We start from the raw sequence: 19,217 nt of genomic DNA on the forward strand, positions 1-19,217 counted from the left end.
TTTTACAGGCAAGAATACTGGAGTGGGTTGCCATTTCTGTCTCCAGGAAAAAATAATGGAGGGTAGGAAAAGGAAAAAAGGCTTGGTAATCAGTCCACCTGAAGTATTAAACACATTCCAGGAAATTACTGGGAGTGGAGGACACCCTGAAAGTGAAAGTCACTCAGTCGTTTCTGACTCTTTGCGACCCTGTGGACTATACAGTCCATGGAATTCTCCAGGCCAGAATACTGGAGTGGATAGCCTTTCCCTTCTCCAGGGGATCTTCCCAACCAAGGGATTGAACCGGGGTCTCCTGCATTGCAGGTGGATTCTTTACTAACTGAGCTATGAGGGAGGACACCCTATAGGAATGCAAACTAAATATGTTAGATATTCTCCTAACCTGTAATTCTCCAACCTGACTGTGCATGTGAATCCCATGGAGATCTTGTCAAAATGCAAATGATAACTCAGGAGATTGCAGGTGGGCCTGAGATTCTGCATTTCTAACAAGCTCCCTAGTGATGTCCATGCTGTAGGAGCTGCTGGTCCGTGGGCTACATTTTGAGTAGCAAGATGTTGATGTATTAGCATTTAAAAAGAAATTACTTCTAGCACCTCTTTTTGAATATTTAGAAACACACCCTTCATCCTGCCCATCAGCTGACTTGCCTCTTGTTGATGCTGAGGCAGGCCCCATCTGGTCAAGCCCATGTCCCTTTTCAGTCAATCCCAATCCACCTCTGCGTGTCCCCAAGTCCCTGATCTGCTTTCTGTCACTATAGCTTTTCCAGTTTTTTCTAGAATTTCATATCAATGGAATCCTATAGTGTATACTCTGTGGTGTCTGGTTTCCCTTGCTCCTTACATTGTTGAAATTTACCAACGTTGTACCTCTACTTGCCGCAACAGTGGCAGCTCAATAATGTTGATGGGCTTCGAGGATGTTTCAGCTTCTGGCTATGATGAATAAAGCTATTGTCAATGTTCTGGATAAGTCTGGGTGTGGATCATGTGCCCAGTCACTCTGTTCTCTATGATAATCACCTAGGATAGAATGCATGGGTCTTAGGGTAAGTATCAGCTTAATGTTATAAGAAATGATCAAACTGTTTTCCAGGGTGGCTGTTAACACTTTCCATTCCCACCAGAGTTCTAGTTGCTCCTCGTCTTATATCTCATCAACACCTTGCACTGTCTGTCCTTGTACTTTTCCGCCTTCTGCAGGGTGTGTAATGAAACCTCACTATGGTTTGAAAGTGCAGCTAAGAATGCACTAGCCAATGGGATCCAAGTGGTAAAGAAATTAAGCCAGGGGGAACCCTCCAAGGAGGAGAATAAGAGGTCGTTCTGGATTAGGAGCTGTGAGGTTGAAAGACGAGCTTCCCAAGAGCAAAGGAAGAAAGCTGCCAGAACTGAAGGCAGGATTTCTTGGTTTAAGGTGGAGACCTGAAGGACAGCAAGGTCTCGAGAGCACCTGCTTAAGTGACTGCAGAACAATCCCCAGGGAAGAAGTGAAAGAACCCAGAGACTGAAGTGAGGGACGCAGAGGTCACTCTGGAACGCTGGTGGACAAAGATGAGGAGGTAATAGGCCTCACAGGTTGGCTTCCATCAGTGGATGGTTGGGCAGGGGCATGGATAGTTAGAACTACTGAGAAGTTGCCAGATAAATCTAAGGAGAAAACAGTTACAAGGTCTTTGAATAAGCCAATAATGCATAACTAGCATGGTAACAGGCTTCTCCGGGGTGGCTCACGAGGTAAAGAATTCACCTGAAGTACTTCCTTAGTGGCTCAGACAGTAAAGAATGTGCCTGCTCCAGGGTTCAATCCCTGGGCAGGGAAGATCCCCTGGAGAAGGAAATGGCAACCCACTCTAGTATTCTTGCCTGGAGAATTCCATGGACAGAGGAGCCTGGCAGGCTACAGTCCATGGGGCCGCAAAGAGTGGGACACAACTGAATGACTAATACTTTCACTTTCTTTCGTGGTAATTGATTTTTACACCACTTTAAGTAACAACAGTAGACCTTAGGCTAGATCTTACTGCTTCAGAGAGAGACTGACCTGAGTTCAGAAAATAAACAATCCCTTTCCTAGCATCTGAATGTTAAAATAAGTGCTTGAAATGCAGAACAGGGGCTAAAAGTCTTGAAAGCTGAGGCTTTCAATCAATTGCCAGAGCAGAGGGGAAAGGTTTTGAGTCCCAGCCTCAAGGTTAAGTTTGTAATATAAATAGAGTTGGAATGAAAAGCAGGAAAAAAGCATAGCCAGTTTTGCATTTGTTTTATTTTGTTTGAAAACTCATTCAAACCCCAAAGGAAATATTTTGCATTTATATTGCTTGAAATCTCCTTTGGGGCTTGGAGGCAAGGTTTTTGTTGTTGTTTTTTTTTTAACAAGGATAGATAAGAAACTATAGATTTAGCAAGGTCTCCAAACAAAGGGACTGTGTCTCGGCCTGCTCCCAGCCCTGGTCAATCCGTGGAGAGGTGGGGCCTGTCAACTGCAAACTGGCATTTGCTATGCTTGCCATCTGCCTCTACAAGGATTAAATCATGTGCTGCCTCAGCTGCTGACCCTCAACACTCCTTGAAGGAATTGAGGGTGGAGAACAGAAATGAGGCACTCTGCGCTCAGGGGAAAAACTGGCAGGACAGGTCTTCAGATGTTCTCAGGAGCTGATTTTATGAACTCAATTCTTGTATCTCCTCGAATCTATAAAAGCACTAAAATCCTTCATGGTGATGACTGTTCCTCGTAACTAGCAAAGGCTTCATGAGATGTCATGAGAAACTTTTTGGCAAAATACGTGCTTGATTGCATGTATTCCCCTCTTTACCAAAATCACATCTATACTGACCTTCCCCCCTGCCCCTCTGGAGCAGTTTCTCAGAGCTATCTGAGGTTGTCGTCCAGGCTGCAGTCTTCATATTACCCCAAATAAAACTTAACTCTCATGTTGTGCATTTTTTTTCAGCCAGCAGGCCTCAAGGGGAAATGACTTGAGAACCCAGATGAACTTGGAAAAATCCCAAGATCTTCATCTGACTTCCAAGGGTTCATAGCTCAAAAAGTTCTCCAGCCTCTTGAAAACTTCCAGGCTGAGGCTAGAGGGATAATGTACAGATGGCGAAGTGAATGGTCAGGCAGGTGAGCTTCAGGGTCACCTTCTAGGCCCCTTCCAGCCCTAGAGAACACTCACACACACAGAAGGGCTTGGACACATAGGGACAGGTCTCAGGCTCCATCTCAAGATGGGTCTTCAGGTCAGAATAAGGAAGGCTCCAGAGGGACCGGAGGCCATGCAGAGACATGGGCATCTAAGACACTGGACCAGAGATAAGTCTCAGAAGCAAAGGACAAAGTCATGTCTCAGTAACTGCCTAGGCAGAGCCTGCTTGCTCAGTCGCTCAGTCATGTCAGATTCTTTCCAGCCCTTTGGACTCTAGCCCGCCAGGCTCCTCTGTCCATGGGAGAATACTGGAGTGGGTTGCCATTTCTTTCTCCAGGGGATCTCCCGTGTCTCCTGCATTGAAGGAGGGTTCTTTACCTACTGAGCCATCAGGGAAGCTACGCCAAAGGCAGAGCAAGTACCTGCAAACTGGACACCCCACCCCCACCCCCTCCCCTTGAGTTTAGACACAGCCTCAGAAGCAACGTCCACAGTGGAGATCCTATGTTAGCTATTTAAAAATCCAGAACTTTACTCAGAAATTTCTGAATAACCATTTTGACTGAGCCTGCCTAGAAGTAACTAGATTAAGTTTTCTGCTATCAGACAATGATAAAAAGATTGGCTCTCAGTTATTTAATGGAGAAGGAAATGGCAACGCACTCCAGTATTCTTGCCTGGAGAATCCCAGGGACGGGGGAGCCTGGTGGGCTGCCGTCTATGGGGTCGCACAGAGTCGGACACGACTGAAGTGACTTAGCAGCAGCAGCAGCAGTTATTTAAAAGAAAAAAAAACAACCTTTGTTCCCCATCTGAGGTCTGTGACTCTCTAGCACCCACACTAAATGCTTTTTTTCAGTGCTTGTTTAGGACATGCACACGGAGGTTTTGGCCACCTGAGATGCTCTTCCTTCCATCCCACACACACCCGTCTCTTTCTCATCCAAGTCCAAGTTTAGGTATCACTCCTGGAGAGGTTTTTCCTGTCTAACTAATCTTGGTATATGTAACCACCAACTACTATCTCACACACACACACACATAAATATACACACGGTTTATTTGCTATAGTGTTACAATGGTATCACCATAGGGCCAGAACCTGTGCCTGTTTAATTATCCCAAAGCTCACACTGCCCAGCATGGTCTCAGTTCTACCTCAACCATTTGAGAAACACAGTTGAATGACTATGCCAAGTTCTAGGCTAAATTCTTTGCCTGAATGTGTCTCATTTAATCCTGAGATAGATGCTGTTATTGCTCTCATTCTAAAAGCAAGGCAAATGAGGTACAGAGAAGGTAAGTAGGTTTGCAAAGGTCACACAGCCAGTAAATGGTAGGGCCAGAATTTAAACTCAAGTAAGGAGGATTAAAAAAAAAAAAAACTAAATTAAGAACAACCAACTGCAGAGTATGACGTTTTCTCTTTTCACAAACACAGAAGGCAGTAGCTGGGCCTCAGTGTTCTTGTGCACTAGGAGGACTGTGACCAATGGACCCTCCCAAAGGCCAGGACACTGGAATGTGGGCCAACACAAGCTCCTCCTTCTTGGACGGGGTCAGGGGCCATTTTCAACCCAAGGGTATAGTTTGTTGATGACAAACTATAGTAGAGGTTTCAGATGGCCCCTGCCCTCTATGTGGGGACAGACCACACAGACGAAGATGCGATAGAGGTGGATCTGATTCGAGGAGATTTGCGGATAGCTTAAAAAACAAACCATTGGAAAATCTTTTTTTGTCTTTAATTACTATACTGCAGCAGCCATCCTTGTTCCAATTCGAAAGCTCAGAACTGTCTTGAATGAAGTGACAGGTGGGCTGAGGTAGGAGATCTTAGACTCACTTTATTTGAAACTTTATCCATCATCCTTGTCCCAAATAAATATCCTCCTGTGTTCTCACTCTCTCAAAGAGAGGCAGCATCTTTCATCTACACTGGAAGTCAAGTGATCCTTTACATGCCTGACTTTACTTTCTAAGTATTTCTTAATTTACCGGCTACTTTTTTTTTTAATTGGCTATTTTTGGCTGCGCTGAATCCTCACTGCTTTCTGCTCGGACTTGCTCTAGCTGCTGCGAGTGGAGGCTACTCCCTGGTGGCAGAGCGCGGCCGTCATTGCAGTGGCTGCCCTTGTTACGGAATGCAGGCTCTGAGCTCAGGCTCAGCAGTTGCGTCCCATGGGCTTAGTTGATCTGCCCTTTCAAAGGGTATGGGAAAATAATGTTTAAGGTTATCAATTAAGCTGCATACCTCAAACACTGGAAATCAACTATACTTCAGTTAAGATATTTTTTGAAGATTGTTCACTAACTATTCATCTGACACATACTTGCTTAACACCTATGAAACACAAAGCAGAGGGTTAGTCACTGTGGAAGGTATAAAAATAAGATAGGATCCCTGCCCTCAAGAAGGCTCTGTTCTAGGGACTGCCCTGGCGGTCCAGTGGTCAAGACTCCATGCTTCAAATGCAGGGGGCGCAGGTTCGATTCCTAGTTGGGGACTAAGATCCCACATGCTGCATGGCATGGTCCAAAAAAGCGGGGAAAAAAAGGAAGAAGGTTCTGTTCTAATAAAGGAGAAAGACCAACATATAAACAATGATATTGCAAGCCAGAATAGGATTAAATGCCAAGTAAAAATGTAAAGAAAAACCAAAGAATTCAAACAATGGACAGATTACCTCCAACTTTACAGATATGAGGTTTTTCTCAAAATAAGTTTTATATAAGTTAAAATTAGAGACTCACAGGCCAAAAAAATAAGTGTAGGACTTCCCTGTGGTCCTGTGGTTAAGACTCCATGCTTCTACTGCAGGGGGCATGAGTTCAATCCCTAGTCAGGGAAATTCCACGTGCCATGCAGTGTGGCCAAAAAGAAAAAAAAATGTGTAAAGGTAAAGTTTAATGGGCAAATACCCACAGACATCTGAGCCTCTGTCCACGGAAAAGCATTCATTTGACCCTGGTCTGATATTTGAGATTTTAAATGAACAGCCACTTCAACACAGAGGGAAGATATACACACTGCCACTATTGTCACATATATTTACATCTGAACAAAATAATGTTGTTGCCCACTTAATCTGTATGTACCCCACACATATGCATATACATACACAATGTGTGTATTATATGACCAAAACTGCCCTGCCATGCAGACACTTGGAGTTCACACTTACACTTCTCATAAACCTTGGAAAGGATGGTGTCCATTCCCATAAATCCTGGTCTTTCTCTATCTCTGTCTCCCGCCTTCCTTCTCTCCCTCTCTGTGTCCATGCCTGCACACTCGGTCATGTCCGACTCTTTGTGACCCCATGGACTGTAGTCCACCAGGCTCCTCTGTCCATCGGATTTCCTAGCCAAGAACACTGAAGTGGGTTGCCATTTCCTCCTCCAGAGGATCTTCCTGACCCAGGGATCAAACTTGCACCTGCTGTGTCTCCTGCTTGAAGGAGGGTTCTTTACCACTGAGCCACCAGGGAAGCCCCTCTCTCCCTTTCTGCTGCACCCTTATTTCTCCCGACAAGAAGTAACTTTTTTGAGTGGTAAATCAAGGAGAGAACCTGATACTTGCTGACTGACCCTGCTTCCTCTCTCTGGGGAGCCGAGAGCCTGCAGAAAGTCTGTGTCTTCCTCTGTTCCCCGTGTGATCGCACCCTCAGGGACGATGCAGGAAGACCTGCAGTGTTCCACACTCCTGTGACTGTGGTGGGTGCAATGACCTCATTTGGGAACTCAGTATCACAGAGCCGGTTGGCCTGCTCCTCTAATCTACATTTTCTAGTATCAGACTGACCACTAATAAAACAATGTTTTAATCTATCCCGGCCTGACTCCTTCGCCTCATCTGCTAATGGGTTCGAAACTGCATCCAGCAAGAAGTTTATCAGAGCCCTTCCAAAGCCAGTGTCTAGGAGCACAAATCCAGGCTCCGGTGATCTGTAAGATCTCTTCCAACTCCACAATGAAGCCTGAGACTTCCACGCCTGCCTGCCAGCTGGAGGCAGCTGAGATGGAGACAGAACATCATAGACTCATAGATTCTAGAAGTGGAAGGAAAATAAGATCATCTGTTCACAGCTTTTCTGTGAGAAACTCAAAACTCAGAGAGAGAGGCTCACATGGTTCCAACGGAACCAGGACTGTGACCCAGGCCCCCTGACTCCCACCCAATCCAGAGAGACCTGCATCTCAGGAAAACCTCAGTATCAATCCCACTCATTCCTGCAGAAGAAACAAAACAAAACAGAGTGAATGTTTTCCAGAATGTTTTTCTCCTAACGATCCCTACTTTCCCCACATGTTTATGCTGACTCACGGCATAGCAAAAAAAACAAGTGGAAGATAACGTCCCTCTTAAATACTTCTCTCTCAGTGGTTTTGGAAATCACAGAAAAAGCCTGTGATTTCCTGTAATCACCTGGGTAACTGAAGACATGTTGGCCGATGATTCATGATCACCAACCTCAAAAGCACCCTTGACGTTGTTTCCCTGGTCGGTGATCTTCTCACCCTTCTACCTGCTCTAAACCACAGACAGACACCGCCTGCACACACAGGTGGTCTTTCCTCCGTCTCAGGGACACTTAAGACCTCAGGCCACAGCGCCATCTCCTCCCATGTCTACCTGGACAAACCCAGCTGTACATGAGCCCAGGTCCTCCTCCAGTTACAGCCGGTCCGTACCCTTCGACCCACCTCCGGCCACTCTTCCCATTGTCCTCCCACCTGCCCAGGTGAAAGGCCACCATCCATCCTCTCTGCCGTCTCCTGTGTGCTCTGCAGGTCCCTCTCACCTGGATCCTGCCCAGCAACATTTCAGCTCAAATCTCTTCCAACAGAAACAGAAAACGTTCTCTCTCAAGGCCACTCCCACCTTCACTGTGACCACATTCAGGGCCAGACCAGATTGCTCAGTGGACTGAGTACTCAGGTACCCTCTCCCACGTGTAAAGTCAACATTAAAACAACGAACAGAAGGCCCAACAGAACTATGAGCTGTTGGCAATGACTCCTTTAGTTCATTGTTTCAAATTGTCAAGTACTAAATTCTTGCATATTTGTTTTGCTATGAGCTTTGCCTTGAGCACACACTCAATCTGCTAAATGGGTGATCCAGAATTTTTGCCTGTTCTCTTATATTCACAACCAAACTAATTGGATTTTCTATAACTTGCTGTCACTTCCTTATCTCTCCTCTCTCCATTACATCAATCTGGCTTCTGCCCTAATCACTCCACCATGAGCTCTATTGCCAAGGTCTTCCCTGACTTCCAAGTATCTCATGGGTGTCTCTCACTCCACGGCTGTCTCTTAACTCCAGCTCTCAGTAGACTTTGACTTGATCAATCTCTCACTTTCCTTTTGGAACCACTCTTTTTTTCTTGGCTTTGTGATTCTGTGATTTTCCTTCCTTCTCTGGCTCCTCCCTCCTCTCTGAGGCTTTAAAAGTTAGGGAACCTAAGTTCCTAAGGGACCTAAGCTCCTCCTGGATCCTCTTCTGTTTTTACTTTACAGGTTTTCTCTAGGGAACCCCATCCAGTTCTATGGTTTTATTTATCACGAATTTTTAGAATTCTACAATTGATCATTCAAAACAGAGCATTTTTAAGAGTAAAGGCGGGGTACTACTAGCAATTATGCCCAGACTGTTCAGGGCCAACTTGGATACATGGTCACCCTATCTCTATGCCAATGAGTCCCAAATGCACTGCCCCAGTGAAGACCTCTCCTCTAAGCTCCAGACTTATAGACCGACTTGCCTACTCACAATATGCACTTGGATTCATTCATTCTCACTTTTAACAAACACTGAGACTTTTAGAGGTCGAGCACAGTCCCTGATGATATGACAGGGAACCAAGCTGACAAGCTGACAAGGTTCCTCTCCTCATTACACTTACATTCTCGTTGGGGAGGGAGGAACAAAAGCACAAACATATAGAAACAGGTATTTTTCACCAGGATGAACAGTTGCTGTGGAGAAAAATTAAGTGGGAGAAGGGAATAGGGAGCGAGTGCTGGGAAGAAGTTGGAAATTTTAAATAGTAGTGATCAGGTAAGCCCTCACTGAGCAGATGACCTAACCCAGTCTCCCCTGCAGTCAGGCATGACAAGGTGACTGATTTGGGGTCAAAGGAATGAGTGCCAAGGATGAGCACCACTTCCGGTCCATCCTCAGTTCTCTCCCCCATCAGCTGGACATCAGCGCACACCAGGGATGAAAGAAGAGCTGCTCTGAGCCTGGGTCCCTGGAAACAAGGCTCACACCTTCTCTGCACTGACTGGACTTTGCATGAGTAAGAAATAAACATCTATTTGGGTAAGCCACTAAAATTTTGGAATTTACCCAGCAGCTAGGGTCAACTAACAGAACAGTGATGCTATTAGCCCAGTTAGAGATTCTGCAACAGAAGCTGATGCAGAGATAGGGATTTCAACTTAGATTTCATTTGATCCTTTTGACACACGGAAGCAGTTGAGAATAGTGGTCCAGAGGTGAGAAGAGAGCTGGAGGCAAAGATCTGGAAGTTTTGGAATACAGAGGAGTGTAGTCTCATCCTGATTTTAATAACAAACGGAGAGGGTGCAGAGGAGGAAAAGACAAAGACCCAAGATGGAGAGTATCAGCATTTCAATGAATGCATTAAAAAGAGGGGTCGGAAGTAAGAGAACATTTTCTCAAAATTTTTCATGATTGGTATTTTTTACAATAAACCCAAATAGTTGGTCTTAGAATTCTGTCCTTTAAAGGACCACTTAACCTCGTTAAACTGAGAGTCACAGAAGCCATATTATTGCCTCCACTATTAAAATCTAGAGTTCAGAACATTCTTTAATGCTTTGTTTCCCACACTGAAAGCTCCAAAAATTCAATTAAACCATCCTTCCCACCCAAAATGCCAAAATTCATTTAAACACTGTATCCAGCTCTGCAACCAACAAATGGCCTCTGAAAAATCCTCTGACATTTACAATCTCTTTGGTAAAGACACTGTCTTATGTGTATCATCAACATTCTAATTTTTGATTGCTTCCAAAATGTGTGCACATGCATTACTCATCTGATTCCCCTACAAATCTGTAAAGATTGGTGCCTATAGCTGGGGCTTCAGATGCACTGACAAATGATCAAGACAGACTGTTACCTTAGTATGGCGCCCACATCAAAGCAAAGCGCATTCATTCCAGGAGGCAGGAAGACTGTCTCCTGAGGATATCTGCAAGAGAAATATAACCATTTAAAATGCAATTTCAATTCCATACGTGATCCATTCATCAAGCCTGTATAGTTTATGAGTCTCACAAGTCTTTTTAATGTGCTATCCGGGGACAGCTCACTCCCTGACTCACACTTTGAGTCACTGTAAATGATGGCCCAAAGAGAGTGAACAAGTGATGAAGGTACATGCTGGAAATAAAAACAACCATTTATTTGCTGGTCACACTGTCCTTCGTTATAACTTCTTTTAGCAGTTTGAAATATATTCTGAGTAACCCCACCCAGACAGGGACATGGTTCTGCATTTACTTGCCTAAAGGAAGTTAACTGTTTTGAAATATTCCTGATGTCACTTCTTTTCTAAAAGATTTGTGAGTCAAATAAAAAACAACTTTGAGATGAGTTCTACAAATGCCCATGTTTGCCTGGCCACTTCTTTGAATGTCTTCAATGTCTATTCTAAAATGACTAAATGTACGTGTAGCTGATTTTATGTGTCAACCTGGCAAGACGATGGTGACTAATTGTTTGGTCAAAGATTGGTCTACATGTTGCTCTGAAGGTGTTTGTTTTTTTTTTTTTTTTTTGGATGTGACTGACATTTAGAATTATTGACCTTAAAGTGAGCAGTTACTCTCCATGACTTGGGTGGGCCCCACTCAATCAGTTGAAGGCCTTAAGCGCAAACACTGAAGTTTTCCCAGAGAATTCTGCCTGAGCTTTCAACTTTACATCTCACCAGGTGGTGCTAGTAGTAAAGAATCCTCCTGCCAATGCAGGGGACTTAAGTGATGCGGGTTCGACCCCTGGGTTGGAAAGATCCTGTGGAGTAGACAATGGCAACTCACTCCAGTATTCTTGCCTAGAAAATTCCATGAAAAGAGGAGTCCGGTGGGCTACAGTTCATGGGGCTGCAAAAAACTGGACACCACACACACACACAGAACCCTGTGCAAAAAGGAGGTGTGTACCATCATTTGATTTATTTTCAAACCTTTTAATACATCTTGAGACTGCAGAGAACCACACACACACACACACACACACAAATTCATGGGCCTCGTTCTTGTTTGTAAAAAGTAGTTTTATTTTGGTAGGAAATACACTTGAAAGATATTTTCCTATAGAATATATCCATGAATGTACCCTTGATTAAAGAAGAATTATAAATGACTAAAAGAATGTATTAGTCAGGGTTCTTGAGAAAAACAAAACCACCCTTCTGACCTCTTTTAACCTTAAGTGCCTCCCTAAATGCCTTATTTTCAAATACAGTCACACTGAGAATTAGAACTTCAATATATGAATTTTGAAGGGACCCAATTAGGTTCATAACACACTTTAAGAAACTTGAAAAAGAAGAGCAAATTAAACCCAAAACTAGTTGAAGAAAGTAAATAATAAACATTAAAACAGAAATAAGTGAAATAGATAACAGAAAAACAATAGATTCCATGAAATCAAATGTCTTGTTCTCAGGGGGAAAAAAAATCAACAAAATTGACAAACTTTAGCTAGACTGAGGGAAAAAAATATGTAAATAACTAAAATCAGAAACGAAAATGACAATGCAACCAACTTTACATAAAAAGAATGCCATGAATAATTGTTCACCAATAAATTAAACAAAATTGAAAAATGTCCTAGAAACACACAAATCACCAAAACTGACTCAAGAAGGAACAGAAAACTGGCTAAACTGAACCAGATGGAACATGTTCCTTTCATTCATACAGAGACGGCGTTAATCTCGACATGGTCCCTTCCAATCTACAGACCCTGCGCCACCTGAAGTTCAAGCTCATCTTCAAACACCTAGCACTCGGGAAGCTTCCGCCAACGACCCACCCGACTTTATAGCCAGAGTAAGTGTGTCAACTCTGAGTTACTTGTGTCCTCAAGAAAACAAAAACACAAACCTACCAAAGAACCAGCAAGGGCTTCATAGAGCCGGGAAGCTAGGATGCGATAGGCTAAGGCGTCAGGCACCTGGGAGGCTGGAAGCCTCCTGGCAGGTTGGAAGCCCCAAGGGACGGCCTATTCTGCAAGCAGGGGTGGGGTGGGGGCGGGATTTATTAGAACTGCCTCCTCCTGGCTGTGAGGTCTTGGGCGTAACATGTTAACATCCAGGAATGTGGAACTTCAAAAAACTTGGAAGACAGCATGATACCTCGGCAGGGGCCGGCGAACCCGCAGCCTCCCACGGATGCGCGGCTTCCCCTTTAAGCACCTGCCCGCGGAGGGAGCCCCCCGGAAGTCGCTGCACGCTGCCACGAAGTCAGATTCCTCCGCCGAGCGCGGCGTCAGGTCCCGCGTTTCGGCCGCCAATTACCCTATGTTTCCTCTCTTCCCCGCCGCCCTCCGGCGCCAGGACTCTCGGCTCGCCGCTTCTGCGGCCAATAATGCTGGCGACCCTGCCCACGGGCGCTTGCTCGGGCCTTGGCCCGGCCTGGACCGCGGAGGCCAGACGCGCCGCCGCCGTGACCCGCCCCCGAGCGACACGCACTTCCGGCGGCGGCGCGGCGGCATGGGGGGAACTGGGCGGGAGGTGATGGAGGCGCTCGCGGTCCTGATGCAGGACGTCCTGGGCCTGAACCACGCGCTGCGCAGGGATAAAGGCGCGCTCATGGAGCAGGTTCGGCGGCTGCTGTGCAAGAAGGCAGACCTGCTGTCCCAGGCATGCCCGCCCGCCTGCCCCGTGGCTTTTCCCGAGACCTTCCGAGTCTGCGAAGGCTGCTGCAGACCGCTCTGGACGATCTGGGCCACCTAGGAAGTGTCCGAGCTTGTCACACCCCCGGGGACACCGATGGAGAGCTGAAACCCTGAGACGAATGCCAGGGTTCGCGTGCCTGGCGACCAAATATTGGCCCTTGTACCCTAGGAATCTGTTTTCCACATGCTTTGTTTCTGTTCTGAAACCACAACAGTTTCAGAGATTGTGCCTTTTAGTCGAAGTCCAGGCGCTGGACAATACATTTGAAAAGTACTTCCTTTTAAAATGTAAATATGTATCTTACGTACTTGGGGTTACAGGAGATGCAGATGAGGAAGACCAAGTGTATCTCCACAGGAACACAGTTGTGAGAAAAAAATTTTAAGTGAATGTTCTGATGTGTGTAAAGAATGGCATATTGGATTCTTGTTTTATGGCCTTTTTTAACTTTTCACCTCATGGTTTTGAAATACATGTTAATATGACTGGAAGCCAACACAATACTGTAAAACAATCATTCTCCAATTAAAAGTAAATTTAAAAAATTAAGTACCTGTTAAAAAAAAAAAAAAAAATTAAGTACCTGTTAAAAACGTGCATCTTACAAGGAGGCAGAAGAGTCAACTTGAGTAATTTTTATGTTTGCTCCTTAATGAGCAAAGATGGTATTTTTTCAAGATGGGTGCGAATAATGGCAAAAAGGATGGGGGGTGGGGGGGCATGCATTCTTTAAGCTGTAGCCACTTGATTCTCCTTGACTTGGCTCCCTCTTTTTGTAAATTACTTGATAGCTTTGGCCTCAGTTTTTCTTCTGTTATTAAAGGCATAACTTGATCATTACAGTTTAGTTCATATTTCTCTTACGGAGCCAAATAAGGGGAAGAAAAAGAAAGATCAGAGCCCTCCTTTTAAAGAAAGGAGTTCTTGAAATCCTTTAGGGATCAAAGTCTGTACTACCTTCCCTTAAATGTCCATGAATTTTGTCATTCCGGTGGTCAGTACAGTCTCACTGAAATAGCTTAAATTCCTAGTTAAGATAGTTTGTATTAAGAAAAACTCATCTCTTGCCACCTTGATGAACAGTTTACATACATAAGGACTGTAGTAAAAACCTGTTTATATTTTTGCATGATTTGATTAAAGACAGGTTATGGCAATTAAAGTACAACACAAATGAACATATCTACGAAAGACTCAGACATGGAGAAGAGACTTGTTGCCAAGGTGTGTGGGGGGGTGAGTTGGGGAGGGAAGGATTGGGAGTTCGGGATCAGTAGATGCAAACTGGTGTATAGGGAATGGATAAACAACAAGGTCCTAATGTACAGCACAAGGAACTATTTATTCAGTATCTTGTGATAAACCACAATGGAAAATTATATGAAAATGGTCACTTTGCTGTACTGAACAAATTAACACAAACTGTACAATTGTACACTACAATACAATTACTGTCAATCAACCACAATAAAGTAAATTTTGAAAAATAGTAAAATTGGGCTTCCCTGGTGGCTCAGTGGTAAAGAACCCACTGGCCAATGCAGGAGACTCGGGTTTGATCCTTGGTCTGAGAAGATCTCACGCGATGCGGAGCAGCTAAGTCCATGTGTCACATCTACTGAGCCCGCTCGCCCTAGAGCTCATGCTCTGCGACAAGGAGCCACTGCGATGAGAAGCCCATGCACTGCGACCCGAAAGTAGCCCCTGCTCACTGCAACCAAAGAAAGCCAGCAGGCAGCAACGAAGACCCAGTGCGGCCATAAATAAATAATTTTTAAAAGTCAGGTGAACTTAAGGGTTCATGTCAGGGTGGGGGGCAGTGCACAAGTGTGTTATTTTCTTTTGAGTTTGGTTTATATGGCTTTATTGGACATTTTATAATTTTCCAGAAAATCAGGCAACTGTTCAACTAGAGAATGCACCTAGAGCAGATGAGCATCATTTTGCATAATGCTCTTTTTAAGTTTGTGTCACGCAGGTTGTTACAATTGGACCGGCTTGCCTAAGCTAAGTCTCATCTAATAGGTTTATTTCAGACATCTTCATTTCCTGCCAACTAATTGAAGGTCATGGACCAGCAGAGCAGTGACTACCTATGTGAGGCAAACTACAGATAACAATTCAAGTTCAGTGAAATCCTTCATCTTTCCTAGATCCTTGTCAAGTGGCCTGCTGTCAACAGTTGTCTGCAGTGATTTTCAAGCTTTGGGAACATCAGCCCCTCCTGAGGGACTTATTAGACAGCACACACTGCCTGGCCCTATCTCCAGAGTTTCTGAGTGGGTCTGGGGTGGGATCTCAGAATTTGCATTTCTGACTTCTAGTTCCTAGGTGATAGTGATGCTATTGGTGTGAGGGTAAAAGAAATTAGAAGTAACAAGAATATCAAATGCTCCATGGTGCAAAGAAAAAGATCATTAACTTTAGAAAACTTGCCCTTGTGGCCTCTTTCTCTGCCTTTTGAAATGTATGTAGGTCTTTTGTAAAGGCTGAGTAAGCCCCTTGCCTAGTTTACAACACAGGAATTTTCTCTTTGAAAGGGGCCCGGGAGCCAGCAAATGGAATGTAACCATCAAGAAAGCAGTAATAGCTCACCTCTCTCCCAGTTTCCTGGGAGTCTAGAAGCCTAATTCTAGCCGGGGTTGGGGGAGTGCAGGGGGCGGTTTCTGTGTGTGTGTCTGTGTGTCTGTGTGTCTCTGTGGACCCTAGCCCATGAGGCTCCCGTGTCCATGGGATTCTCCAGGCAAAAATGCTGGAGTGGGTTGCCATGCCCTCCTCCAGGGGATCTTCCCAATCCATAGATCAAACCTGTATCTCAGGTCTTCTGCATTGGCAAGTGAGTTCTTTACCCCTTCAGTTCAGTTCAGTTGCTCAGTCGTGTCTGACTCTTTGCAATCCATGGACTGCAGCACACCAGGCCTCCCTGTCCATCACCAACTCCCGGAGTTTATTCAAACTCACGCCCATTGATTCGGTGATGCCATCCAACCATCTCATCCTCTGTCGTCCCCTTCTCCTTCCGCCTTCAATCTTTCCCAGCATCAGGGTCTTTTCAGATGAGTCAGCTCTTCACATCAGGTGGCCAAAGTATTGGAGTTTCCGCTTCAACATCAGTCCTTCCAATGAATATTCAGGACTGATTTCCTTTGGGATGGACTGGTTGGATCTTCTTGCAGACCAAGGGACTCTCAAGAGTCTTCTCCAACACCACAGTTCAAAAGTGTCAATTCTTTACCCCTAGTGCCACCTGGGAAGCCCAATTTCAGCAGGTACCTGTCCCCAAATGCCTTCTGTCATAAAGGTAGAAGAAATTAATTTTTCCTTCATATGAAGGTAGTTAGTCCTCTCACTTGAGCATCAGTTACCCTTTATCTTGAAAACATGGAGGTAATGGGTTTCATTTTCCTGGCTACCTAAATGAGTGCGATTTCTTGATGTCATTGCTCTCTGTTTAGTGGCTTTTTTGTGATTCATATCACTTTCTGGTTTAATGCTTATTCAAAACAAAACCATTTTCTTTCTCGTCTATCTTTCTGAAGAGGTTTTCTAGGTTGACAAGAGATTTTGTTTTGATTCTCTTTTCCTGACATCGGTCAGGGCCACACTTTGAGAACCACTGCACAACATGAACCGACCTGTTGAATTTAAAATCTCTCTCTGGAACTTTACCTTGTTGGTCTCAGCCTGTGGTATTTTATTTGATTTTTGGCTGGGCTGGATCTTTGCTGCTGCTCATGGACTTTCTCCAGTTGCGGAGAGCAGGGGCTACTTCTCTAGTTTTGATGCACAGGCTTCCTGTGGTGGCTTCTCTTGTGCAGAGCACCAGCTCTAGGGCCTCTGGGCTGTAGTAGTTGTGGCTTCCAGGCTTCAGTCAGTTCAGTCGCTCAGTCATGTCCGACTCTTTGCGACCCCATGGACTGCAGCACGCCAGGCCTCCCTGTCCATCACCAACTCCCAGAGTTTACTCAGACTGATGTCCACTGAGTCGGTGATGCCATCCAACCATCTCAACCCCTTCTCCTCCCACCTTGAATCTTTCCCAGCACGAGGGTCTTTTCAAATGAGTCAGTTCTTCACATCAGGTGGCCAAAGTATTGGAGTTTCAGCTTCAGCATCAGTCCTTCCAGTGAATAATCAGGACCGATTTCCTTTAGGATGGACCAGTTGGATCTCCTTGCTGTCCAAGAGACTCTCAAGAGTCAAGAGTCTTCTCCAACACCGCAGTTCAAAAGCATCAGTTCTCTGGCGCTCAGCTCTCACATCCGTACATGACTACTGGAAAAACCATAGCTTTGACTAGATGGACCTTTGTTGGCAAAGTGATGTCACAGGCTTAATAGTTGTAGCGTACAGGCTTAGCTGCTCTGCAGCATGTGGTATTGTCTAAGATCAGGGATCAAACCCATGTTCTCCTTCATTGGCAGGCAGATTCTTGACCACTGAGCCACCAGGGAAGCCCCAGCCTGAGGCATTTTAAATCTTTGAATTTTCCAGTTCTGAGTCTGTCATTCTCCCTACTTTATATCAAAGTTGATGAATTGATGAATCTACAAAATTGATGAATCTACATTTTCCAAACCATTAGTCAGTTCAGGAAAGAGGCAGCAAGGGTTCCTGTAACTGCACTGCTTACACTGTTAGTCACCAGCCAACCATCTATTACTTACTCGGCTAGTGCTGTGGACACAGTACTAACAAGACAATCCTGATTCTCCAGAAGAGAAAGAAACTGGCCAGCATCATGCTGGACTGCAGCCAGGAGGAGGCAGGAGGAGCGTGCCTGTGATGGCACGAAGGGGTGCCCCAAGCCCAGCCATGGACTGAATGTGTGTGTCCCTCCAAAATGCACATGGTAAGTCCCAACCCCCAGAAGGGATAGTTAGGCAGTTGGGAATGGTCATGTACATGCTGCTCTATTTAAAATGGATCACCAACAAGGACCTACTGTATAGCACAGAGGACTCTGCTCAATGTTAGGTGGCAGCCTGGATGGGAGGGGGGTTTGGGGGAGAGTGGATACATGCATATGCCCACAAGGTTGCTCCCTGTTCACTGAAACTATGGAAACATTGTTAATTGGCTATACCCCAATACAAAATGAACAGTTCAAAAGGAAAAAAAGAGAAATCCTAAGCCCCCGACATGCTTGGGAGTAATTAGGTCCCGATGGTGGGGCCCACATAAATGGGATTAGAGGCCTTATAAGAAAAGACTGGAGAGCCTGCTTCCTCTCTCTGCCAGGTGAAGGTATGGAAAAGAAAGAAAGAAAGAAAGAAAGTGAAGTCACTCAGTTGTGTCCATGTCGGACACCACTGAGCCACTAACACTTTACTTTGGAGATGGAAATCACAGACTAGACAGATAAATGGATGTGGCGGGTGTTTCTTCCTCTCTCCACGGTCAGGAATATTGCAGATCCTATTTCCATTTTTCTGCATCCCATTTGTTTCTCTCCAAGAACAAAGGAGGGAATAAAGTGATTGGGCAAAGCTCACTAGTCTTCTGACATCTCTTTCCTTGTGGAGAGGTCTGGGGACACTCTTAGCCCCACCGTTTGCTCTGCAGAGCCGGTCCTCTGGTTCTTACTGTCCCTCTGCAGTTTGTCACTATGACAACAGACTCCTGGCTACATTCCTTCTTACGCCCCTCCAGCCCACTGTCTACACAGGTCATGGTTACTTTTTTTGTTTAATTTCCTCAATAGTTATTTGATTTACCTGACCAGACTTGGAAGTCTATTTTTGGCCTGCAACAATGTGGATGTTAGTAAGAAGCATTTCCAGTCAACTTTCTTCTTCTTGATGCAAAAATGATGCCACTTTAATAAAATAGTATTATTCACACTTTCCATTTTTCTCACTGGCCTCTATTGTTTGGCATCACCCCTTTGTCAGGAGAGTGTAAATATCTGCATCAAAAACGAAAGCCATACAGAATCTCCTGCTGTTTTGAAAATGAGAGACGAATAGGTTGATAGAGATATTTTCCATGTTTGAAAGGCTTATTAAAAATAAAACCCCAAGAATCCATTACAAGTTATGAAAAATGCATTGACTGACATTTGATGTTCAAGCAGGCTCCAAAAGAGCAGGATAATTAAAGAAGACAAGTAAAA

Source organism: Dama dama, chromosome 27 (assembly GCF_033118175.1).
Source record: "Dama dama isolate Ldn47 chromosome 27, ASM3311817v1, whole genome shotgun sequence".
Taxonomy (NCBI): Eukaryota; Metazoa; Chordata; class Mammalia; order Artiodactyla; family Cervidae; genus Dama; species Dama dama.